At 38.2% G+C, this 26,282-nt stretch overlaps 2 pseudogenes; both read right to left on the reverse strand.

Annotated features, from left to right (window-relative positions):
• Window positions 1-926: 926 nt before the first annotated feature.
• LOC122675258 lies at window positions 927-1,830 on the reverse strand (annotated as a pseudogene).
• Window positions 1,831-20,957: 19,127 nt separating this feature from the next.
• On the reverse strand, window positions 20,958-24,583 carry LOC122675259 (annotated as a pseudogene).
• Between the last annotated feature and the right edge of the window lie 1,699 nt (window positions 24,584-26,282).

Here is a 26,282-nt window from a genome sequence, read left to right on the forward strand (position 1 = left end):
CTGGTTGGATCTCCTTGCAGTCCAAGGCACTCTCAAGAGTCTTCTCCAACACCATAGTTCAAAAACATCAATTTTTTGGTGCTCAGCTTTCCTCACAGCCCAAATCTCACATCCATACATGACCACGGGAAAAACCATAGCCTTGACCAGACTGACCTTTGTTGGCAAATATTAGCCCTACAGAATTCTTTGTAATGTAAAGATCACAGGATGTGAAGTAAAAGTATTTGGATTAAAAGTTGATTTATGTGTTCTATGATCTAATGATTTAAGCTTTCAGATCCTCAATTTTTTTTCCTTCAAATGACAGCACTAAATTTCAATTTTATATTTCTGTTGAGACTATTTGAGAACAGTTTAAAATTTTCACATCACATTAGTTTAAATAAATACTAAATTAAATTTTTATAATCACTGAAAACTTTTATTAGAAAGAACAAGAAATCAAATATAATTTTAAATATTAGATATATTAAGTGTATGCCAAAGGAGCATTGGAAAGTATTTTCTTTCTATTTTATATTCTAGATACCAGTAGGCCAAACAGTTTTCTGAGTACCAATCACTTATACATGCAGGAAGATTATATAAGAGTGTAATTAGAAAGGAAAATTTTCAATCATTACAAATCAAGAGCCTTGGTTCTGATGAAATTCTATCTTTTTTCTGATACCTTTTGAAATAGTTGAAATACTATCAAATTTGAATTTAGAAGTATTCAGGTCTGAATACTAGTTCCGTCTCTGATATTGGATGGTTTATTTAACTTTCTTGAAGTTCATTGTTCTTCATCTATGAAATGGGAATAATTGTAATAATACCTTGCACAGGTGTATAAGTGTCAAGTTAAAGGTATGGGAAGAGCTTTATAGTAATAATATATGAAAATGTAAAAGTCAAGATAGAAATAAAATATTCATGTTGAGTCATTTACTTTCTGAAATTGTATTCCTGCTTAATAGCATTCTAATGGCATTTCTGACCTCTGTATTCCTTGCCGTGTAGATAAAAGGGTTTAACATGGGGGTAATAAGAGTATAGAATACTGCTATGGCTTTATCCATGGGAAAAGTAGCTACTGATCGCAGATACATAAATATACAAGGCACAAAGAAGAAAACTGTGATGTGGGAGCTACAGGTAGACAGGGCTCTTTTCCTCCCTGCAGAGCTGTGAGTCCTCATGGAGCAAAGAATGAACACACAGGATACCAACAATATTACAAAAGTGATCACAGGGATTACCCCACCACTGACCGCAACCAAGAGACCAGCAAGGAAAGTGTCAGTGCAGGCAAGTTGTATCAAGGTGAATATATCACACATGAAGTGATCCATTATGTTTGGACCACAGAATGGGAGCCTGAAAATGACTAGGATCTGTCCAAATGAGTGGAGAAAACCCACTGCCCAACACACCCCCACCAGGAGGCAGCATGTGCGGTGATCCATGACAGTCACATAGTGCAGAGGCCTGAAGATGGCCACATAGCAGTCAAAGGCCATGACCACAAGGAGGACAATCTCTGAAGCTCCCAAGAAATGTTCAATGAAGAGCTGTATCATGCAGGCACTGAAGGAGACAGACTTTGAATCAGAGAGCAAATTGGCTAGCATTTTAGGGATTATGGAAGAGAATAGCAGGCATCTATGAAGGACAAGAAAGCCAGGAAGAAATACATCAGGGAGTCCAAAGTCTGGCTGCAGATTATAGTAACCACAATGAGCAGGTGACAGTGACAACGTAAGTGATAAGTAACACCAAAAATAGAATTCTCTGCATCTGAGGATTCTGTGTAAGTCCCATTAGAATGAATTCAGTCACATTCATCTTGTTTTCTTTTATTGTAATTCCGAAGATAAATTTAGAAGTGGAGAATTAACCTGCAAAAACAACATTATCCACAGCAATGTGATGAGAAGTTAACATTTGGGCTTTCAGGTAAGTCCAAAGTGTTTTAATAATAGAAGCTATTTTTTTTCCATAGTGCAAGACAAGAAACGTGCTATATTTGCTATTTTATAAAGAAAGTGAAATTTTGAAGCTGTTTAATTCAGTTTATTACAAGGATGCTCAAAACCTTCTTGCACATCTTCTGACAAGTGGTCCTTGAGTCTTTGTTGGAGGACATCCCGCCACAGGGAGCTCACCAGGCATTAAATCTTATTGCTTCTCAGCCAGTAAGAAAAGTTAAAAATATTATTAAATATTAAAAATATACTCATACAATTATTGGTTCTGGTTCTGCACATTGATGATACATAGATTAAATCTAATCTACCCCCCTCTTTCATTTAAAAACCACTTCAATTAATCTAAGATAAAATGTCTGTATTTGTCTTCTTCACCTCTTTATCACCATTACTTGGTTCAGTGTCTGACATACTGGTGTTCGATAAAATCAAGTGAATAAATGCATTGGAAGACTCTCATCTGGCTTTTGTTTTGTGTTTTCTTTTGTTCAAGCCAACTGCAAAAATAGTACTTACTGTCTTAACAACAACAACAACAAAAAACTGAAAAACAGTTGGAAGGATAAACTCCTTTCACCCAGTGACATCTCTCACTCTTTCCACCCTGAGCGGTTTTCTTCCCTTGTCTGCACCAACCGTCTCCCTTACCTTCTGGCCAAGGAGCGCAGGGGAGAATAAAAGAAGAAATGTCATGGTGCTCACTGACCGGGTTCGTTATTATGGCCTGTCAATGGTTGGGTGACTTGAACTGAGGCTGCATCCATTTGGATGGACCTTCTGGGTTTCTGAGTGCTCTGTCTTCCATGCTCTCCAGGTCCTATTATGGTGATGCTTCCTGCTCCTATTAGTCCAGGTGGTACTATATCATCTCGTTAATTTTCCTCAACTCCCTCCACACCTTGAAAAGTCAATATTTTCAACTTGCTTTAATCTCCCACTTTGTATATGCTGTTTCTTGTTAAACTTCAAAGGATGTAGAAATTTTATGTTTTTTTAAGTGCAAAAATATAAGTGTGAAAACGCTTTTCTCTGTATAAATCTGTTTTATTCATAAGGCATCAGTCCCTGTTTTATATAAAGCTGATAAATAAATTTAACTTTTTCAGAAAAATATATTGTGAAAGACTAAAATGCAACAAAAATAAAGATGTATGTGTTATCAGTAGCATTTCCTTTGGAATCATAGTTATATGGGATTTATATCTTTTACTGACAGTAAGCTATTTTACAGTTATTGAGGTAACAGACAACTGACAAGAATGGATGTAATTATTTTCCATAGATATGCTAATATTGTCAGATGCAAGTTTGATTGATTTCCCTGATCATTAGAGATAAAACAAATCTTACATTTATTTATAAAATCATTACATACCTCTGATTGAACAATGTTAAAAATGGTACACTGAATTTGCCTTTTGACTGTGATTATATCCTACTAATTCTCTCATTAATCAATCAGCTAAATAAAATTTCTGTTATGTGTTATATGTTCTTTTCATGTTTTATGAAAATCCGATTTCACTTTTCAAAAAAGTCTTTTTCCTTTGGATATTGTAATGAGAAATGGAAACTTTTCTGCCATAACAGGAAACAAAGGTGTCACAGCCCTCAGCAATTGCAGCCCCCCAATGTGAGATGGAAAAGGTCAGTTTTCAATCCAATCCCAAAGAAAGGCAATGGCAAATAGTGTTCAAGGTACCATACAGTTGTCCTCATTTCACATGCTAGCAAGGTAACGCTCAAAATCCTTCAAGCTGGCTTCAGAAGTACATGAACTGAGAACTTCCAGATATACAAGCTGGATTTAGAAAAGACAGAGGAACCAGAGATCAAATTGCCAACATCAGTTGGATCATAGAGAAAGCATGGGAATGTCAGAAAAGCATCTACTTCTGTTTCATGGATTACATGAAAGCCTTTGACTGGATCACAACAAACTGTGGAAAATTCTTAAAGAGATGGGAATACCAGACCATGTGACCTGCCTCTTTAGAAACTTGCATGCAGGTCAAGAAGCAACAGTTACAACCAGATATGGAAAGATAGACTGGTTCAAAATTGGGAAAGGAATATGAAAAGCCTGTATATTGTTACCCTGCTTATTTAAATTCTATGCAAAGTAAATCATATGAAATGCCAGGTTGGATGAATCACAAGCTGAAATCAAGATTGCCAGGAGAAATATCAACAACCTCAGATATGCAGATGATAACACTCTAATGGGAGAAAGCAAAGCAAAGAGGAACTAAAGAGCCTCTTGATGAAGGTGAAAGAGGAGAGTGATAAAGTTGGCTTAAAACTCAGCCTTCCAAAAACTAAGATCACGTCATCCAGTCCCATCACTTCATGGTGAATAGATGGGGAGAACTGTAAACAGTGGCAGTCTTTATTTTCTTTGGCTCCAAAATCACTGCAGTCATTGACTATAGTCACAAAATTAGAAGATGGTTGCTCCTTAAAGAAAAGCTGAGACCAACCTAGACAGTGTATTAAAAAGCAGATATATCACTTTGCTGACAATGATCCATATAGTCAAAGCCATGGTTTTTCCAGTAGTCATGTACAGATGTGAGAGTTGGACCATTAAGGAGGCTAAGCAGTGAAGAATTAATGTTTTTGCACAGTGGTATTGGAGAAGACTCTTGGGAATCTCTTGGGCTGCAAGGAGATCAACCTATCAACCCTAAAGGAAGTCAACCCTGAATATTCAACGTAAAGACTAATGCTTAAGCTGAAGCTCTAATACTTTGACCACCTGGTGTGAAGAGCTGACTCACTGGAAAAGAACCTGATGCTGGAAAGATTGAGGGCAGAAGGAGAAGGGGATGACAGAGAATCAGATGGTTGGATGGCATCACCAACTCAGTGGACATGAGTCTGAGCAAACACCAGAAGACAGTGAAGGACAGGGAGGCTAGGCATGCTGCAGTCCATGGGGTCACAAAGAATCAGACAGGACTGAGAGGCTGAACAACGAGAATGTGAGCTTGTGAGCCCTGAGGAAATTCTGGAAGAAAAGAGTACCTACCGTTTTAGGATCCTCAGAGAACAGCCATTTCCTAAGGTAAAGGAAGTTTGTGATGTGAAAACACAGGTAACTGGACCCAGATAGCTGAGGTGCATATCAAATGAGAGATTTCAGTGAATCCAGCCTCTTGCATCTTCCCATACATAGGACAGCGGTAAATTCCTTAATGTATCTGGTTTCTTTAAGTAACAGTAATCTTTTGATGATCCCAACTACCTGCCCTTTGTTGCAAAGCTCCTATAGAGCCTAGCTCCTCCCTTGCTTCCTCAGAGCAGTTTCTCAGGGCTCTCTGAAACAATGTCTCCTGGGCTACAGTCCTCATTTAGGCCCAAGTAAATCCTTACTAGCAACACTTATTTGCAAATTTTTTTCGGCAATAATAATGACATTTTAGAGAAATAAGCTAAAATACTCAAAAAGTCTATGTATTTTTGCCTTGTGGGTTATTTCATCATATATTTTCTGGTTTATTTTCTTTTTGATTCATTTCTACATAGTCAATTTGTAGAAATCTCCTTCAAAGTTTGCTGTGAAGTAAAATGGTCCAACAACTCTTTCTCATCTCTGTATATTTCTGTGGTATCCAAAATATTACAAGTTCTGAGATGATAAAGGACTAAGGAAATGAAGCCTATTTTCCTCTTGAGAGATGTTATTACTGGGCAAATTACAAAGTTCTTCCTGAAGGTTAGCAATTATTAATATAAGTAATGATCAAAACCTAATATTGCTTCATATATGCTAGGCATTGTGTGAAGAATTTTATAAATTATCTCATTTAAGAATTGTTTTGAAAACATTATATGTGGTTGGAAGATAGAGAAACTGAAACATGGAGAAGTTCAGCATTGTACTCTAGCACATGTAATTACTGAGGAGCAACCCTGAAAATACATTTCAAAACTCTCTGATCTCAAGTCTTGATCTTGACCCTGAGCCCACATTATCTCCCATGTAAGAACTCACCAAATATTTAGCAGGAGACTTCTTTAACATCCATCTTTCAACAAAGGCTTTCAGAAGACTATTTCTTAGTCTAATTTGTGGAAACATTAAAAAATGAATTCAAAAAACCCTTAGGAATTTCAAAGATGTCAACTTCTTCCACTGAGAATTGTCCTTCTCCTCTCACAGGAAACTTTCTAATTATACAGGCATTTTATTTATTTATTTAGTCAGTTAAATAACATATAATCAACCCTGCCCATATATCATCTGCCCTAAATTTCTTATTTAGAAAACTATCCTACATTTAGCATTTATTTTTTGTAATCATAATTCATACTTAATTTGTAAATAACTCAAAGATAAATACATAATTCCTAACTCATAGATAGAAAAGCTGAGAATTAGAGCATTTATTTCACTTCTCCAGGATGAGGTAATCAGTATGTAATAGAATTAAAAGCCTGCTTCTGCTGTTTCAGTTCCAAGCTGAATTTAAGAGCTCTCCAAAATCAGAAGCTTCTGGGAAATGTTGGACATGCTTCACCATAAACTGAATAATTATCTTGGATTTCATATTATATTATAAATGAGGTTTTTGAGAAGTCAAGTGTATAGAGGCCAGCATTAGGTCCACAAATAAATAAACAATTAATAAAATATTAGTCATTGAGAATTAGGGGTTTATTAGAAAGTATATAATTCACTCTTTTCATTGTGCTTACAAAGAATCTGAAACCCAGGGTAGGAAAGGGGCATTTCTAAAAGTGCATATTTGGATACTGTCAGATTAAAGATAAGAATTCAGATTTTCTAAATGCAAACTTGTTTTATCTTTTCCCTATGGGATTAGCCACTATTCTCACTTGAAATAAGGTAATTTCAACAAAAGACATTGTTTTCTTTGTGTAATTGTTCATGTAGTTATTTCAATGAGCTTCATTGTTTCCCAAGTGAGAACTGCCTAAGGAAATAAGAATGTTGAGAGCTCATAACCAAATACAACCTTTGACTCAGTTCTATAGGATTTTCTCATGTAAATAGAAAATACACAAAGTAAAGACTTATTATACAGGTTTTTTTTTAAGCTTCCATTTTCCATACCGGTTTAGACTGTGTCTCCACTTTATTCTTAACCCACAAAAGTAAATTAAGTTGTAATAGTAAGACTAGAGTACTTCCTGCATCTGTCAAATCGCCTTGGTAGCACAAAAATGTGGTGCTTTTTGCTCATTACTTTGGAAAGATAGATTCATTTCAAATATGTCTATTCAGTTCTCTAAACCATCAGGGAACAGATATGGAAATGCTTGCCCTCTGTAGAATATACATAGTTCACTAGATATGTAGAACTGGCCACTAGGAGAGCACTGAGTAACTATTCTCTCACTTTGCAGAAATTAATAAACAGAAACCCAGTGAAATAGAGTTGGGAGACCAGAAGACATAGCAGCATAGCAGAGCCCAACAGGAAGAAGAAAGACTCTTTTTCTTCCTGGAAACATCTCAGCCAATGAAAAGTCATGTGTTTTTTATTTACTAGTGTCCCCTCAACTTTCTTTTCCCTTCTACAAAAGCATTTACCTTTCTTTGCCTGTGGGGGTAATTGCACATGGTTCATCATGGTTACAGGCTCTAAATTGCAATTCTTGCTGATCCCGAATTAACTCATGCTTGCTGGAGAAATATTTGGCATCCTATATGTTTCAGGTCAACAACTATCAATCAGCTTTCTGACCAGTGAAGGATGTGGCAATATGCCACCTGGGACTGAGGGTTAGAATCCATCTCAGGTAATCTCCAGAAAGATTTGAGCATTTCTATTTGCTAGAGTATAGTTACCTTAGTAAATGGCCACAGATCTCTCAGAGAAAGGTTAGGTTGAAGATTTGCACGACCTATATGTGCTGACAGCTGTAACTCAAAAATATCTGATATCTTCTTTAGTCAAATAATCTCTGGATTTGGAAATTATCTAATTCTGGCAATTGGATGAAGAAATATGTTTTTTCTTTTATGACTTGAAACTTGGTCTTTCAATTCAGACCTCTATTGAGCATAGTCAATCTGTATTTTATCATCATCACCATCCATTATCAATAACACCATATATTAATTGCTTGGGTTTCCATGACAAAATACTGCAGACTGCATAGCTTAAATACAAGTCATTCATTTTTTTCACAGTTCTGGAGGCTGGATGTCCAAGATTAAAGTGACAGCAGGATGGGTTTCTGGTGAGGCCTCTCTTCCTGCTTACAGATGGCCTCCTTCTCACTCCATTCTCTCAGGGCCTTTCCTCTGAGCAAACATGTGGACTCTAGTTTACGTTCCATTCCTCACTAGGACACCAGTTCTATTGGATGAGGCTTCACCCTATGACCTCATGGAGCACTGCTTGTTTCAATTGCCACTGCTCAAGGCTTCCCAGCCTACATGGGCATATGAGTGAGGAAACTGATTACATGACTTCAGCCTCAGCCGGTTTCTGACTGCAAGCTTATGAGAGATGTTGAGCTTAAAGTACCCAACTGAACTAATCAAATTGTTGATTATAATTACTTGAAACAGTAAAGTGAGAGTTAGTTTTTTAAACTACTAAATTTGGGAGTGATTTTTTTTTTTTTTTTTAATATGGCAATGGTATCTGAAACACTGCAGTAATTTTAATACTATACTGTTGGTTCATGGATAAATATGTTAATTGAACACAATAAAGACCTAAGAAATAAAATAGTAGAGAAATAGATTTTATATATTAACATTATAATAGTGATATAGAAGGGTAGTCAGTAACAGAATATCGTTCCCAAGTCAGATCAAGCTGTTTGTCACTTGAAAAAAAAATCAATACACATAAAACTTGGTAAATAGGAGAGCTGCCTTAAACGACAATGCCAGCAATCTACAGAAATGATGGATTTAGTGTTGGCAAAAACCACCTAAAAACATTCTGCTGAGCCATGAACAGTTTGAATGGAAGAAGGGAAGAAATCTCAGTTAATCATTGAGGTAGAGAGCCAGATTCCTCGACACGCCCCGCTGCATGCAGGCTTGTTGACTTCTTTTAGATGTTACCTTGTTTACACAGTTTGGTCGTACAGTTTGACTGTGAAATTATTGAAAGGGAACCTAGGAAAGAAATCTGATAATCTGTTACTTATTTTTCATTTCTAACTTTTTTGATCTAGAGAAAGAACCAACCAGTTAGGCAAGCTGCTGTTATAAGCTGAAATATTTGAAAGGTGGTCATGGGCTGAAAATGAGTAGAGCATGGGGTGTCTGGTTAAAGGATACTATGCTGTAACTTTGATAAAGTGACAAGGAAAAGGCTTCCTGCTGAGAAGAGTTTCCTGTAAAGAGATGCTTAAAATTGCATATATGTATAATTAAATATCTGCACTCACAATAAGGAAGACACATGTGCATTTGTAATGAAAAATAAATAATCACAATTCATAGTTGTCTGAACATTCAAGAGATAACTTCCAATAGAAAGAGTTTAACCTTTGGATCTGTTGACCACTTACAACACTTAGGTATTTATAGCTGATTTTACACTATTTTCATTGCTATCTTTTGGGTCTGTCAGAACAGTAGACCTATTTAATAATAATTATTATAACTTTTGAAATTCCCTTTGTAAAAAGGAGACTAGTTAAATATAAGTATTAGTTAAATATAAGTATGCTCTTGGTATTTTATACACAAAAGAATAGAAGCAGAGATATCTAACAGTTATTTATGTACCAGTGTTAATAGCAGCATTACTCACAATAGCCAACAGGTGAAAACATCCCAAATTTCTTTCACATGTTTGGAAAGATTGTTGTTATTATCTCTCCAAACATTTTCTCAGGTCCTTTCTCTCTTTCTCTTCTTCTGAGACTCTTATAATGCAAATGTTGGTGCATTTAATGTTGTCCCAGATGTTTCTTTGACTGTCTTCAACTCCTTTTCAGTCTTTTTTCTTTATTTCATGGCACTGATTTCCACTATTCTGTCTTCCAGGTCATTTATCTATTCTTCTGCCTCAATTATTCTGCTATTGATTCCTTCTAAGATATTTGTCATTTTGGTTATTGTATCATTTGTCTCTGTTTGTTCTTTAGTTCTTGTATGTCTTTATTAAATATTTCTTGCAGCTTCTCAATTTTTGCCTCCATTCTTTTTCTTAGATCTTGGATCACTTTCATTACCATTACTATGATTTATTTTTTCAGTAAGTTGCCTATTTCCACTGAATTGTGGCAAAATGACTGTCTGAGGAGGCCTTACAAATAGCCGTGAAAAGAAGAGAGGTGAAAAGCAAAGGAGAAAAGGAAAGATATACCCATTTGAATGCAGAGTTCCAAAAAATAGCAAGGAGATATAAGAAAGCCTTTCTCAGTGATCAGTGCAAAGAAGTAGAAGAAAACAATAGAATGGGAAAGACTAGAGATCTCTTCAAGAAAATTAGAGATACCAAGGGAACATTTCATGCAAAGATGGGCTCAATGAAGGACAGAAATGGTATGGACCTAACAGAAGCAGACAATATTAAGAAGAGGTGGCAAGAATACACAGAAGAACTGTACAAAGAAGATCTTCACGACCCAGATAATCACAATGGTGTGATCACTCACACTTACTTAGAGCCAGATACCCTGGAATGTGAAGTCAAGTGGGCCTTAGGAAGGATCACTATGAACAAAGCTAGCGGAGGTGATGGAATTCCAGTTGAGCTATTTCAAATCCTGAAAGATGATGCTGTGAAAGTGTTTCACTCAATATATCAGCAAATTTGGAAAACTTAGCAGTGCCCACCAGACTGGTCCGTTTTTATTCCAAACCCAAAGAGAGGCAATGCCAAAGAATGCTCAAACTACCACACAATTGCACTCATCTCATACGCTAGTAAAGTAATGCTCAAAATTCTCCAAGGCAGGCTTCAACGATACATGAACCATGAACTTCCACATATTCAAGCTGGTTTTAGAAAAGGCAGAGGAAACAGAGATCAAATCTCCAACATCTGCTGGATCATGGAAAAAGCAAGAGAGTTCCAGAAATACATCTATTTCTGCTTTATTGACTATGCCAAAGCCTTTGACTGTGTAGATCACAAGAAACTGTGGGAAATTCTGAAAGAGATGGGAATACCAGACCATCTGTCCTGCCTCTTGAGAAACCTGTATGCAGCTCAGGAAGCAATAGTTAAAACTGAACATGGAACAACAGACTGGTTCCAAATAGGAAAAGGAGTATGTCAAGGCTGTGTATTGTCATCCTGCCTATTTAACTTATATGCAGAGTACATCATGAGAAACTCTGGGCTGGATGAAGCACACGCTGGAATCAAAATTGCCAGGAGAAATATCAATAACCTCAGATATGCAGATGACACCATCTTTATGGCAGAAAGTGAAGACAAACTAAAAAGCCTCTTGATGAAAGTGAAAGAAGAGAGTGAAAAAGTTGGCTTAAAGCTCAACATTCAGAAAAGTAAGATCATGGCATCCAGTCCCATCACTTCATGGCAAATAGATGGAGAAACAGTGGAAACAGTGGCTACCTTTATTTTGGGGGGCTCCAAAATCACTGCAGATGTTGACTGCAGCCATGAAATTAAAAGACACTTACTGTCTAGGTATGACCTACCTAGACAGCATATTAAAAAGCACAGACATTGCTTTGTCAACAAAGGTTCGTCTAGTCAAGGCTACATTTTTCCCAGTGGTCATGTATGGATGTGAGAGTTGGACTATAAAGAAAGCTGAGTGCCAAAGAATTGATGCTTTTGAACTGTGGTGTTGTTATAGCCACGCTTTCCGGGGAACAGACTCACTCAGAAGGACAATGCAGATAGTGGAGTGCAGTTTATTACACCGGCAGGCCCAAGGCAGAGTCTCCTCTTAGCCAAGGACCCCGTCCAGCATTTGTGAAAATCTTTTATACCCCATGCCTACGTGTCTAAACCCACCTTCTATCCCATGTGTACGTGTCTAAACCCACCACTTGTCCCATGTGTACGTGTCTTAAACAGTCAATAGTCAATAAGCCCACAGTTACATTCCAACCAGTTAATAATCCATAAGCCTGTGATTACATCTTGACAGATACGAAAAAAAGTTTATGACCTGTCCGGAGACAGGTGTGATTACGGTATGCTTCCTCTTAGGCAATGAGTAGCCTGGATGTGATCTTCAGGATTCCTCTGTCTGGAGGGGGTCTTATCCTTCCATTGTTGTCCTCACAGGCACTAAGCAGAGAGTTCAGAGTCCACTGGAGAGGCAGTCGAGCACAGCCAGCACGGACAGGCCTGAGATGGAGTTCAGGCCCTATGAATTCCTTCTTCAGTGTTGCAGAAGAACTTTGAGAGTCCCTTGGACTGCAAGGAAATCCAACCAGGCCATCCTAAAGGAGATCAGTCCTGGGTGTTCATTGGAAGGACTGATGTTGAAGCTGAAGCTCCAATACTTTGGCCACCTGATGCGAAGAGCTGACTCATTTGAAAAGACTCTGATGCTGGGAAAGATTGAGGGCAGGAGGAGAAGGGGACAACAGCTGATGAGATGGTTGGATGGCATCACCGACTCAATGGACATGGGTTTGGGTGGACACCGGGAGTTGATGATGGACAGGGAGGCCTCGCATGCTGTGGTTCATGGGGTCAGACACAAATGAGTGACTGAACTGAACTGAACTGAACTAGTTGTTATTCTGGAGTTTTATCTTGTCTCTTCATCTGGGCCATATGCCCTCCTGCTCTCTAACTTTCTGTGAATTTGGTTTCAGTCCCACAGGCTGCAGATTGTAGTTCTTATTTCTGCTGTCTGCCTTATCTTCTGCTGTCTGCTGTCTGCTGAGACAGCCTTGAGTCTGTCTCAAGTGGCTTATGTAGGCTTCCTGATGGGAAGGACTGGTTCTTGTATACTGATGGGTGAGTTGGGTCTGATCACTCTGGTGGGCAGGGTTGTGCTCTGGACTTCTATGAGAAGCTTGTCTGATGTTGGGTGGATCTGTATTCCCATCCTGTTGGTTGCTTTCTTGAGGTATCCAGCAAAGGAGCCTATGGGTGGAGAGCGGGTCTAATGGTGGCTTCCAGAAAGGCTCATACCAATGAGTGGTCTCCAGACTTGCCACTGCCGTTGTCTCTGTCCCTACCATGAGCCGAAGACATGCCCCACTTCTGCAGTCTCCAATACTAGAAAGTAGTTCTGGCCCTGTCTCTTGGAATGTCATTGATTCTTTCTCCCAAATCCTAATATGTACACAACCGTGTGTATACCCTCCAAGAGTGTAGTTTCTGTTACCTTCATCATTGTGAAATTTCTGTGATTAAACTCTGCTTGCCTTCAAAGCCAGATCCTCCAGGGGCTCCTACCCCTGTGCTGGATATCCAGCCTGGTGAGCCTGACAGGGCTCAAGACTTTCACTCCTGTGGCAGAAATTGTGTAGTAAAATTGCTTTCCAATATGTGGGTTGCCTACCAGGTGGGTATAGGATTTGATTTAACCATGACTGTGCCTCTCCTACAATATTATTATGGCTTCTTCTTTGCCTTTGGATGTAGGGTATCTATTTTGGTAGGTTCCAACTTTTTTTTTTTTTTTTTGGTATATGGTTGTTCAGCTGCTGGTTGTGATTTTAGTGTTTATATAAGAAGGGGTGAACTCACATTCACTGTTCCACAATCTTGAGCTAATCTCTGTTCTGTGCACTAAATTACAACTCACTGATAGACAACTAACATGCTTATAGGTAAAAGTCTCTATAACACTTCCAGCTAAATGCAAGGAACAACTCATTTTTTCTGCTTATTTGACTGAAGTAAAATAAGTTGCTAGATTTGTAATATCTTCAAAAGCCCAGGAACAAAATTTATATGTTCCAATAAGAATAAGACATTGAAAACATAGCTGACATAGGGCCTAAAAATATGTAATAATTCATAGTAATTCCATATAAGCCACAACTATTCTCAAACTTGAAATGAAGTGATAGTATTTGTGACCTAGAGAAGAAAGAATGGTGGTTTTGCAATAAGTATTTCAATGTGATCCACCAGAAGAGCAAAGAAGATATAAAATGTATGTGTTTTAAAGCATTAGAGAAATATCAAATGCTCAGTGTTTTCTGGAACCAATATTTTGAAAAGCCAGGCACTAAACCCTGAATTTTAGGTGCTCTTTTCACTAAAGATATGGGTCAATTCTGAAAACCATACAGGAAAGACTGAAAAGACTTAGTGGAAGTTCCTACAAATGCTTTTCTCTTGGAAAAATAAATGGGATTAAAATCCTACCAAAAAGAAGAGAACCTGGAAACAACCAGGCTTGCATTTGAGATTACAAAAAGCTTTCTACTCTTTATAGCCATAAAACAAAGTCAGATTTAAGAGATGGTTCCAAAAATGTGTTGCTGCTGTTTGTGTCAGAGTATTCTACCTGAGCTTTCCTCCAGGAGTTTTACAGTATCCATTCTTTTATTTAGGTCTTTAATCCAACATTATTTTGTAAATAACTGAAGAAATAGAAATTCCTAGCTAAGTTACAGTGAATGTCTTCATTGACTTTTAAGTGGTACTTTTGGAGGAACCTTAAAATAATCACATGTCCTTTTTATGGGCACATTCTCTAAAGCTTCTCAGTTGTTGCTAATAGAACCTCAGGGGTATTTCATTACATTAGCAGACTTTGCCAGCAAATCAGTTGTTTCCTGAAATTACCTGAACAGCAGAGGAGAACTTTCTTTATCATGCATCTTTAATTTTGACCTCCTTCTTGAAGACAAAACACTATGAAAAAAGGGGGGAAAAAAAAGAAACATTGATTTCTTATGAATTCAGGTTTTTGAAAACATATGAATTTATTATGATGTCTGAGTATTTGGTATTGTGTAAACTAAATATTTAGGTGGATAACTAATTGATATTTAAACTTTATTATAGTTATTTGTGGTTTAACTTACATATGCAAATCATGATTTTAACATATTGCTTTCATATACATTAAGTGGTAACTATGAGTCTTATTATAATAATGGCACTTCAAACAAGATGAAATTCACAGTACTTCTTAAAGTAGTTGTTTATTATGCCAGTTCTAGAATTAGATAAATATGATAATTATGAAAGCAATTACATTATTTACCAGTACATAGAGATGGTAAAATGCACTTATTTCAGCCACTTTCATTGAATAATATTCATATGGCATTAAAAAAAAAGACAATATTATTCACAATTTATAACAAGAAAATTTAAAAAATGGAATAAGAATGTCATTTGCTAAGGAGAAGAAGCCAGGCCACTAAATCCAAGGCCAGGAACTGATCTTTAAGTTATTGTTTTGCAACTAAAGAAGAATGACACATATATTGTCACCAACTGTAAAGCCCATTACATTTATCTACTAAAATAAATAAATATCAATATTGAAGTTACTTGATAAATAACTGTAACTCAATTCAACTCAGAAATATTCCTATACAGAAGCACACTCACACATCATGTTCAGATAGTCTGAATGAAAAATTGAAACTATCTAAGGCTTCCCAGGTGGCTTAGTCATAAAGAATCTGCCTGCAATGCAGGACGCAGAGCTTTTCTATCCCTGGGTCAGGAAGATGCCCTGGAGGAGGAAATGCCTACCCATGCCAGTATTCCTGCTGGGATAATCCCATGGACAGAGAAGCCTGACAGGCTATAGTCTATGGAGTCTCAAAACTGCAGACACGACTGAGCAATTGAACACACACACAAAGAATTATAAGAGATACAAATTTCGTTGAAGTATCATTGTAGAAATGTCTTGAACTTTTCTTTCAACTCTGGAATGAAATCTAGAGTCAGATCAGAGAATTAGCGTGGACTGACAAAGTCATAATTCTCAACTTCTTAAAAGATGGAAATCCATTTACAATGACTCATTCATTGAGTGGTCATCCAATATCTATCTAATTAACTACTGTGCTCAGTGGAGAGGTTGCTTTAGAGCCCTTCAGTTCAGTTCAGTAGTTCAGTCGTGTTTGACTCTTTGTGACCCCATGGACTACAGCACACCAGGCCTCCCTGTCCATCAGTAACTCCCGGAGATTACTCAAACTCATGTCCATTGAGTCGGTGATGCCATCCAACCATCTCATCCTCTGTCGTCCCCTTCTCCTCCTGCCTTCAATCTTTCCCAGCACCTTTCCCCTATACCTATCCCCTACACCTTTCCCCTACACCATTCCCTATCCTAAACACCTTTCCTGTACACCTATCTAGTCCAACTCCCCAAGCACTAGAGAAGCATACAATGGAAAGAGAATGGAGTTAGACCTAACTCAATGAAGGCTGTCCATAAAAATAGTTTTTCAATCAAGGAGTTCCTGGAACTATACTGGTAAAATGTGTTTCCAGAATACAACTCCAAGGACAGAGTGGTTTAAAACATTGGAGAGATAGTAACACAGATTCTCAAACTTGAAGGGTAAATCAGAGCTGATTTACATATTATATGATCTTTCTGTTCCACCATCTTTTCAGTATGTTAAGAAAGCTAAGATTTAATTTTATGTCATTGTGACCATTTGATATCACTTCAAATTGTTCATAACAGCTTAAATACTGTACAATTAATTTTCATAATCACTGATAATTTTTTCCCAAGAGAACAAGAAATTCAATATAATTTTAAATATTAGTTTCTTCTTCCTAATTTATATTCCACTAGTAAGGCATATCGGAGAAGGCAATGGCACCCCACTCCAGTACTCTTGCCTGGAAAATCCCATGGACGGAGGAGCCTGGTAGGCTGCAGTCCATGAGGTCGTTAAGAGTTGGACATGACTGAGCGAATTCACCTTCTCTTTTCACTTTCATGCACTGGAGAAAGAAATGGCAACCCACTCCAGTGTTCTTGTCTGGAGAATCCCAGGGATGGGGGAGCCTGGTGGGCTGCCGTCTATGGGGTCACACAGAGTCAGACTCGACTGAAGAGACTTAGCAGCAGCAGCAGCAGCAGTAAGGCATATAGCTTTCTGAGAACCAACTGCTTCTATATGTAGGCACACTATGTGAAAGTGAAGTCACTCAGTCGTGTTCAACTCTTTGCGACCCCGTGGACTGTAGCCCGCCAGGCTTGTCTGTCCATGGGTTTCTCCAGGCAAGAATACTGGAGTGGGTTGCCATTTCCTTCTCCAGGGGGTCTTCCCAATCCAGGGATCGAATCCAGGTCTCCCACATTGCAGGCAGACACTTTATCCTCTGAGCCACCAGGGAAGCCCTTCTAAATACTATGGAATGTTTTCCAATTACTAGAAAACAAGAGAGATTCCAATGACATACTCTCTTTTCTCTGAGATTATTTGAAATGATTGAGGAAGAATAAAATTTGAATTTAGAAGAATGATGATCTGAATACAAGCTCTGTCTCTGATAATATGTAGATTATTTAGCTCTTTTGAACTTTATTCTGCCTCATCAATGAAATGGAATGATCATAATTATACCTACCTTGGAGAATTGCTGTTTGTGTCAGTAAGAAATATAGGAAGGGCTTTATAGTAATAAAATATGGAAAAGTAAAGATATGATGTGAAGAATGTGAAGAACTGACTCACTGGAAAAGACTCTGATGCTGGGAAAGATTGAAGGCAGGAGGAGAAGGGGACAACAGAGGATGAGATGGTTGGATGGCATCACTGATTTGATGGACATGAGTTTGAATAGGCTCCAGGAGCTGGTGATGGACAGGGGTGCCTGCCAGGCTGCAGTTCATGGGGTCACAAAAAATCAGACATGACTGAGCAACTGGACAATAACAACAAATAAATTCATTACCCATTCCTAATTAGGCAATGTTAAAAATGGTACATCAGAGTTTCCTTTTGACTAATATCTTACTAGTTCTCCCATTAATCAGTAAATTAAACAAAATCTTTTTCTTGTATTTAATTTATATTTCGTGAAGCTCCTGATTTAAATTTATTTTTTTTTCCTGGATAATACAAGCCTGCTGTTTTTAGAGAGAAAAACTAAGACTCATAAAAGTATAGATATTCTTACCCTGTGTGGCTTATTTATTTATGTATTTTCAACTGCCCTGGGTCTTGCTTGCTGCACTCAGGCTTTCTGTAGCCATGGCAAGCAGGGGCTACTCTTCTTTGCGGTGTGACGGGGTCTCCTTGTTTTGGCTTCTCTTGTTGTGGAGCACGGACTTAAGCTTGTGGCTTCAGTGGTTGAGAAACTGGGCTCAGTGGTTGTGGTCTGCAGGCTTAGTTGCTTCAGGACATGTGGAATCCTCCCCGACCTGGGATTGAACCTGTGTCCCCTACTTTGTTAGTCAAACTCTCAACCATTAAATGTCCAGGGAAGTCCCCCTGTGTATTATTTAACTAAAATTTTTCTGTTTTATTTTGCCTGGGATTTATCTGTATATAACCTGTTTGTAGGAATCCCCTTTACAACCTGTTTAGAAGTGAAATAAAATGATCCAATAGCTCTTTCTCATCTGTGCCCATTTTCACATTGTCAAAACTATTATAAGTTCTGAGATGATAAAATACTAAAGAAATTAAGCCCAAGAAGATAAGGACTTTGAAAATAGAGAAGCTTTCATGTGAGATGACAAAGAGCTTTTTACTCTTTTATTTCCATAATACAAAACAGAGACATATCTAGGAGACAATTCCAAAACAATATTGCTGCAATTTATATCAAAGAGTGTTTTTCCTAGGTTTTTCTCTAGGAGTATTATAGTGGCTGGTCTTAGGTGTGTTTTATATATGATGTAAGGGAATGCAGTTGAAGAAGGAATCTTTTTTCCACTGTATATTCCTGTCTCCTGGAGACAGCCTTGAACAGCTTAGTAAATACAGTCACCCGGTACCATGCTCTGGCATTGCTGTGTGGTCAAATCATGAAAGAAATAATTCCAGTTGACCACTGAGTTTGACCAAACAACAAGCAACATTTGTGAAAAGAAATATGGCATGTTGTAGTCAGAGAAGTCGACTCAGCATGTAAAGAATCCTCCTGCAATTCAGGAGACATGATACAGTCAAGTTCGATCCCTGGGTCAAGAAGATTCCCTGAAGAAGGAAATGGCAACCCACTCCAGCATTCTTGCCTGGAAAAGTACATGGACAGAGGAGTCTGGCACGCTACCATCCATAGGGTCGCAGAATCAGACACGACTGAGCACGTGGCACTTCGGTCTGCTTAGACAGTCAGAGAAGCCCTGATTAATAAAGGGTGATGTAATAATGTAAGATGACCTGATGTCCTCTAGGTGCAGCGAGGAGCATTGCAAATATCCCCAACTATCCAGAAAGTTCACATTAACCACTTCACTTTTATGAATAAGAAAAAAGAAGGAGATTTTTGCTTAAAATACAAAAAACAAAAACAAAAAAACTCTGTTGCCATACTATTGTGCTTTTGTAAAAGTGAAGTGACATAACTGAAAATTTAAAAAAGAAAAGCTTGTAATGCTGAAATACAGTGCTACAAGTGAGACAAGACTACAACACATTTGACACCATCTTCTCAAGGGACAAATTGAATCATTAAGACTGCAGATAATTTTCTTATCTATAGACCTACACATGCCACAGACAACTAAGGCTATTTAAGAACATAAATGGCCATCATCAAAAAGTCTGCAAGCAATAAATGCTGGAGAATGTGTAGAGAAAAGGGAACCCTCTTACACACTTTTGTTGGGAATGCAAATTGATACAGCCACTATGGAGAAGAGTATGGAGATTCCTTTAAAAACTAGGAACAAAACTATCATATGACACAACAATCCCACTATCAGGCACATACCCTAAGAAAACCATAACTGAAAAAGACACATGTACTCCAGTGTTCACTGAAGCACTATGTATAATAGCTAGCACATAGAGGCAACCTAGATGTCCATTGATAGATGAATGGATAAGGAAATTGTTGTACATACACAGTGGAACATTACTTAGCTTTAAAAAGAAATGCATTTGAGTCAGTTTCAACGAGGTGGATAAACATAGAGCCTATTACACAAAGTTAAGTTAGTCAGAAAAAGAAACTCAAATATAGTATATTAACAGATATGTATGGAATCTAGAAAGATGGCACTGATGATCCTATTTGCAAGGCAGCAAAGGAGACACAGACATAAACAACAGACTTGTGGATACAGTGGGGGAAGGGGAGGGTGGGACGATTTGAGAGAGTAGCATGGAAACGTGCACATTACCATATGTAAAATGGATAGACAGTGGGAGTTTGCTATATGACCCAGGGAACCCAAAGCCAGTGCTCTGTGCCAACCTAGAGGGGTGGGATGGGGACTGAGGTGGGAGGGGGGTTCAGGAGGGAGGATTTCATGTCGTTGTATGGCAAAAACCATCACAATATTATAGATTAATTATTCTTTAATTAAAAATAAAATTCTAAAAAGATAGAGCAAATGAATAACTCTAAAATTTCTGGCTTATTTTTAGTGGCAAGGAAACAATTAGATTTTGAATTTTTCCTTCCTCATTTTGTTGGTGCCTTGCTTTTGACTTCTGATAAATTCATAGGGGAAAAAAAAAAATCAGCTGCAATTCCTTCACTCAACTGCCCCATCCCAATGGATCTATTGAAAAAATTTCTATCCCTTATTTGCTTTACCACAGGCTATGGAAAAATAGAAGATCTGAGTCAATGTCCTATGAAAAAACTGATTTCTCCCAAGTAACATGTATGCAGAGTTTAGTAAAGTAAATGGAAGACACTGGAGTAAAACATACTCTAAAATCAGGAAACAAGGAGATTATAGTTCTTTCCTTTGCCTAATCTGAAGCTATGAACATGAACATTGAAGACTCTAGAAAGTATATTAAAACTTATCAAAATGCCTAAAATGTGCCAATGTTAAATAATCAACAAGTAGTTTCTGGGCTTTTTTTTTTTCTGTCAATGATGCTCAAAACTTTTACTCTCACCATTTACAACAGGTACAATTCTACATATGTATATAAATCGTCACTTTCTTGGCATCGTGACAAGCCTAAATTACTCCCCTCTTCAACAAACTCCTTATGACACTTTTCACCTCTATGTTTCTCACTGTATAAATGATAGGATTGAACATAGGCGTGAGGATTGCAAAGAACACAGCCGCCCACTTGTCTGCAGGGTAAACAGCCACAGGATGTGTGTAAGTGCATGTACAGGGGACAAAAGACATTACCACTACTGTGAAGTGGGCACCACACTTAGAGAGGGCTTTGTGTCGTCCTTCAGAGCCACGGGATTTCAGGGAGCTCAGGACGACTATGTAGTAGATGAGCAGCATGGAAAAAATAAGCAAGCACATCCCCCCTTGTGTTAGCTGCCACCACCATAGCAAGCCTATAGGTATCACTGCAGGCAAGTTCCAACAGTGAGGAGAAATCACACATGAAGTAATCAATGGCATTGGGACCAGAGAAGATCAAGTCCATGGCAAAAAGAATCTGCACGGTGGCATGCAGGATCCCCCCAGTCCAGACCACCACCAGGAGCTGGCAGAGCCCCTGTCCCATGATGGTCATGTAGTGCAGAGGCTCGCAGATGGCCACACAGTGGTCATAGGCCATGACCAGTGGGGATGGTGACCTCTGATCCCACCAGGAAATGCTGCATAAAGAGCTGAGTCAGGCAGGCACCACAGGAGATGGTTGTCCTCTGGTACAGCAAATCAACTATCGATTTGGGGGTGGTGACAGAGGTCAAGGAGTCATCTAGGAAGGACAAGTGAGTGAGTAAGAAGCACATAGGGGCAGAAAATGTGGGGCTGAGGGAGATGGTGATGACCATGAGCAGGTTGGCCAGCACTGTGAGTAGCAAAATGATCTCTGATGCTCCAAAGAACTGTTTGAGGTAAGACCTGTTTCCTGCAGCTGTATAGCACAGGAGTTCGTTGGTGCTCTGTGATGACCTAGAGCAGCGGGATGAGGCAGGGGGTGAGAGGGAGGCTCAAGGGTGAGGGGATATATCTATACGTATAGCTGATTCACTTTGTTGTGCTGCAGAAACTAACACATGGTAAGGCAATTATACACAAATAGAACAAACAACAACCAAAGAAGAAGCCACTGAATTATACAGCCTTTTTTTTTTTTTTTTTCTGTTTTTGGCCATGGCACATGGCCCATGGGATCTTAGATCCCAGAACCCTTGCAGTGGAAGTGAATAATCTTAAGACCTGGACCTCAAGGGAATTCCCTGAATTAGATGGCTTTTTAATCATAGAGCAAGTCAGCTAGCATTTTAAGGTTGTGTTTTTTTTTTCTAAGTTTTCCTCTAGGAGTATTATAGTGACCAATCCTACATGTAGGTCTTTAATCTATTTTAAGTTTATTTTGTATATAGGGTAAGGGAATGTGTTGAAGAGGCACTCTTTTTTTCCACTGTATATTCATCCATCTTGGAGACAGTCTTGTACATCTTAGTAAACACAGTCACCCCAGTACAAAGCTCTATCATTGCTGTGCACTCAAATTATGGAAGAAACAGCTCCAGTTGAACACTGAGTTTGACACAGCAACATTTGTGAGAAGAAACATGAGTTGGTGTGTTGTAGTTAGAGAAGCTCTGATTTATAAAGAATGATGTAAAAATGTAAGATGGCCTGATGTCTTCTAGATGCAGAGAGGAGCATTGTAGGCATCCCCAACTTTCCTGAAAGTTCACCTTAGCCACTTTGCTTTTGTGAAGATCAACACTAATTCTCTTTTTCAATAACAGCAAGGAAAACTTAAAGGGATTTTGCTTTAAAAAATTCTGTTACCATGCTAATGCTGTTCTTTTGTAAAAGTAAAGTGGCATAATTTGAACTTTCAAAATGGAAAAAGTTGCAATGCTGAAATATACTGCTATTAATACATATTAGACAAGGCTGCAACCTATTGATACCATCTACTTGAAGGACAGTGACTCATTAAGACTGCAGATAATTTTCTTATCTATACACCTAAACATAGCACAGACACCTAAGGATATTCAAGAATAGAGAGCAAATGAAGACTAATCTCAAAACTTCTGGCTTATTTTTCTGTTTCTGCCAATAAAACAGATGGTGAATTATTCTTTCGTCCTTTTGTGATGGGCTCTCTTTTTTGCTTTTGGTAAAATCATAGTAAAAAAGAAATTTTCAATTGTGAGTCATTCTCTAATTGTCACTTCTCCGTGTATCTACCTAGGAATTTCTATCCCTTATTTGCCTTACTACAGACTAGGCAAAAATAGAAGTTCTGAGATCAATGTCCTGTGGAAAGGCCAATTTTGTCCAAGTAATAAATATGAATTTAGTACAGTAGGTGTCAGGCTCTTGAGAAAAACATTCTACAGTTCTCAAACCAGGGATTTATTGTTGCTCATTTCATTTCCTAATGTGAATCTTTGGACAAGAACATTGAAACATCCTAGAAAGTATATTGGGGTTCCCCAGTGACTCAGTTGTAAACAATCTGCCTGTAAGGCAGGACACTTAAGAGACCTGGGTTCTATCACTGGATCAAGAAGCTCCTCTGGAGGAAGGCATGGCAACCCACTCCAGTATTCTTGCCTGGAGAATCCCATGGACAGAGAAGTCTAGTGGACTATAGTCCAGAGGGTCCCAAAGAGTCAAACATGAGTGAAGCAACTGAGCACTCAGAAAGTATATTAAAACTTATAAAAATGCCTAAAATATATCCGGACAATATTAAATAATCAAGAAATATTAGTTTCTGGCTCTTTCTTTCTGTCAATGATCTACAATTTTATTTTTACTTTCTATCACAATTTATAACAGGTATAATCTTACCTATGTATATAAATCATTCTCTTCTTGTCATAGTGAACAGCTTAAGTCATTATCATTTTCAGCAAACTCCTCATGGCATTTTTCATCTCTGTGTTTCTCACTGTGTAAATGATAGGATTTAACATGAAGTGAAGACTGCAAAGAACATAGTCAGCCACTTGTCCTCTGGGTAAGTGGTCACAGGACGCATGTAGGTGAATATACAAGGGACAAAATAGAGCACCACTACTGTAAAGTGGGAGCTACATGTAGAGAGGGCTTTGTGCCTTCCTTCAGAGTCATGAAGGAAGCTCCAAGGATTTCAGGGAGCTCAGGATGACTATGTAGGAGATGAGGAGCATGATCATTATGAGCAAGCACATGACCCCGATGTTAGGTGCTACCACCATTCCAAGCCTGTAGGTACTGCGGCAAGCAAGATGCAACAGTGAGAAGAAACCACACATGAAATGGTCAATGGTGTTGAGACCACAGAAGGTCAAGTCTGCTGTGAAAAGAATCTGCACAGTGGCATGTAAGATCCCCCCGATTCAGACCACCACCACCAGGAGCTGGCAGAGTCCCCATCACATGATGGTCGTGTAGTGCAGAGGTTTGCAGATGGCCACATAGCAGTCACAGGCCATGACAATGAGGATGATAACCTCTGATCCTCCCAGGAATTGTTCCAAAAACAGCTGAGTCAGGCAGCCACCCCAGGAGATGGTTCTCCTCTGGTACAGTGGGTCAGTGATCAATTTAGGGGTGGTGACAGATGTGTAGGAGGCATCTATGAAGGCCAAGTGAGTGAGAAAGAAGTACATGGGAGTAGAAAGTGTGGGACTGAGGGAGATGATGATGACCATGAGTGGACTGGCCACACAGTAAATAGGAAAATGAACAAAAAGACAACAAAAAGTATTTTCTTTAAGTGTGGATTCTGTGTGAATCCCAAGAGAGCAAATTTAGTCACATTGTTTAGAGATGTCAAGAGATCCATTTAGCAGCATATACCTTCCTGGGTCCTGAGCTACCTACAAAGGAACAAAGAATGATACCTATTAATCATGAAAGTGGTAGAGTCTGAATTCTTTAGAACCTAAACACAGCAGTCCCTGGAACTGTGGAGCATGTCCTTGCCACTCTGCCCGGCACGTACTTCAGTTCTTGCTTACTTCCTCTGTGATGTGTTTCCCCTCTTCTAACATCTAGAGCTTGTCACCTATAAAATATCTCTTGGGCAACATTTGATGTGTCATTAACTGAAAAAACACTAGGATTTTCCCCTGCTTTCCAACTCCATATGACTCTGCTAAGTCATCTCAGTGTCTCATGTTTCCAAGCCTTCCTCTCTGTGCGTGAGGTTACAAATTTTAATTCTCAGATGCACCTTGTAAGCTGGGATGTGCCACACACAAGTAAGAGTTATTCCCTTTTCCATGATAATTTATATTTGAACCCTCTGCTCTAACTTTGGAAATAAAGACATGGTCAAAAGATATTCATCATAAACAGTGGGTTTAGGGAAATACATATAAATCACTGTTCACACAATGTAACTAGCACCAACCAGAATACAAGCTATTCAGCTGTGTTTCCTCACTCACTATAGTGCTTGGCATGATGTCTGTAGTGTGTGAAACTATTAGGTGATAAGTAGATGCTTGATGAATTGTTATACACCATGGGTAAGTATATGCCTGATTCCCCAGATCATAAACCTAGGAGGAATTCAAGTGTTCTTTTTTCTCCTATTCTGCTTATCATCACTCTCTACTTTAAGAGAAACAAAAATAAACATTTGAAAAGAAGCTGCCTTCCAGCTTAATAGTTTTGGCATATCTTATGGGGTAAATATTAAAATATTTAATTGCCTCTAGGAATAAGTATGCTATGGGGTCTTTTTACTTTCAAGATAGTTATAGTGTTTGTTAATCAATTTTTTTTTTATTCTTTAAAATTCTGTTTCATATTGAATTTAATGTAGTCGTGCTCAGTAAATGTAAAGCTTCAATAATCTTGGGTAAAAAAAGAAATAAAAACTCTTGCAAAGTTTTTCAGTATATAAGGATTTTTCAAGTAGTGGAAAGTTTATTTTCAAAGTTCTTAAAGTAAAAATTTAATGTGAAGAGCAGAAAAGTCTGAAAGATACAGAGATAGACAATGTACTATATATTCACGCATATCAATATATACTCAGACTAACACAAGCACAGATACAATATTCTACTCAAGTATCTATTACAGGTTCCCACACTCAAGAAATATTTGTTGGATGCTTATTGTCTATGAATGTGCATCTGTTAACACATTCATGAACAGTGTTCATAATAAAGCCATGAACAGTGTTCCTGCTCAGTGCCCTTAAAACTTAAATTTCATTCCCAAACAACAGCAAGGTGTCCATCCACAATAGAAACGGTCTTTCCACTTCTTCCTATTTCTACTACATGCATTCTCATGTCTTCTTCTCCCACGTTTTCATAAGATCCATCTTCCTTCATTCCTGGTTATAGACCACTGAATTACTAATAGAATGAGAAATCTTGGGACACAAATGTCCCA

The sequence above is a fragment of the Cervus elaphus genome, chromosome 19 (genome assembly GCF_910594005.1).
Source record: "Cervus elaphus chromosome 19, mCerEla1.1, whole genome shotgun sequence".
Lineage (NCBI taxonomy): Eukaryota > Metazoa > Chordata > Mammalia > Artiodactyla > Cervidae > Cervus > Cervus elaphus.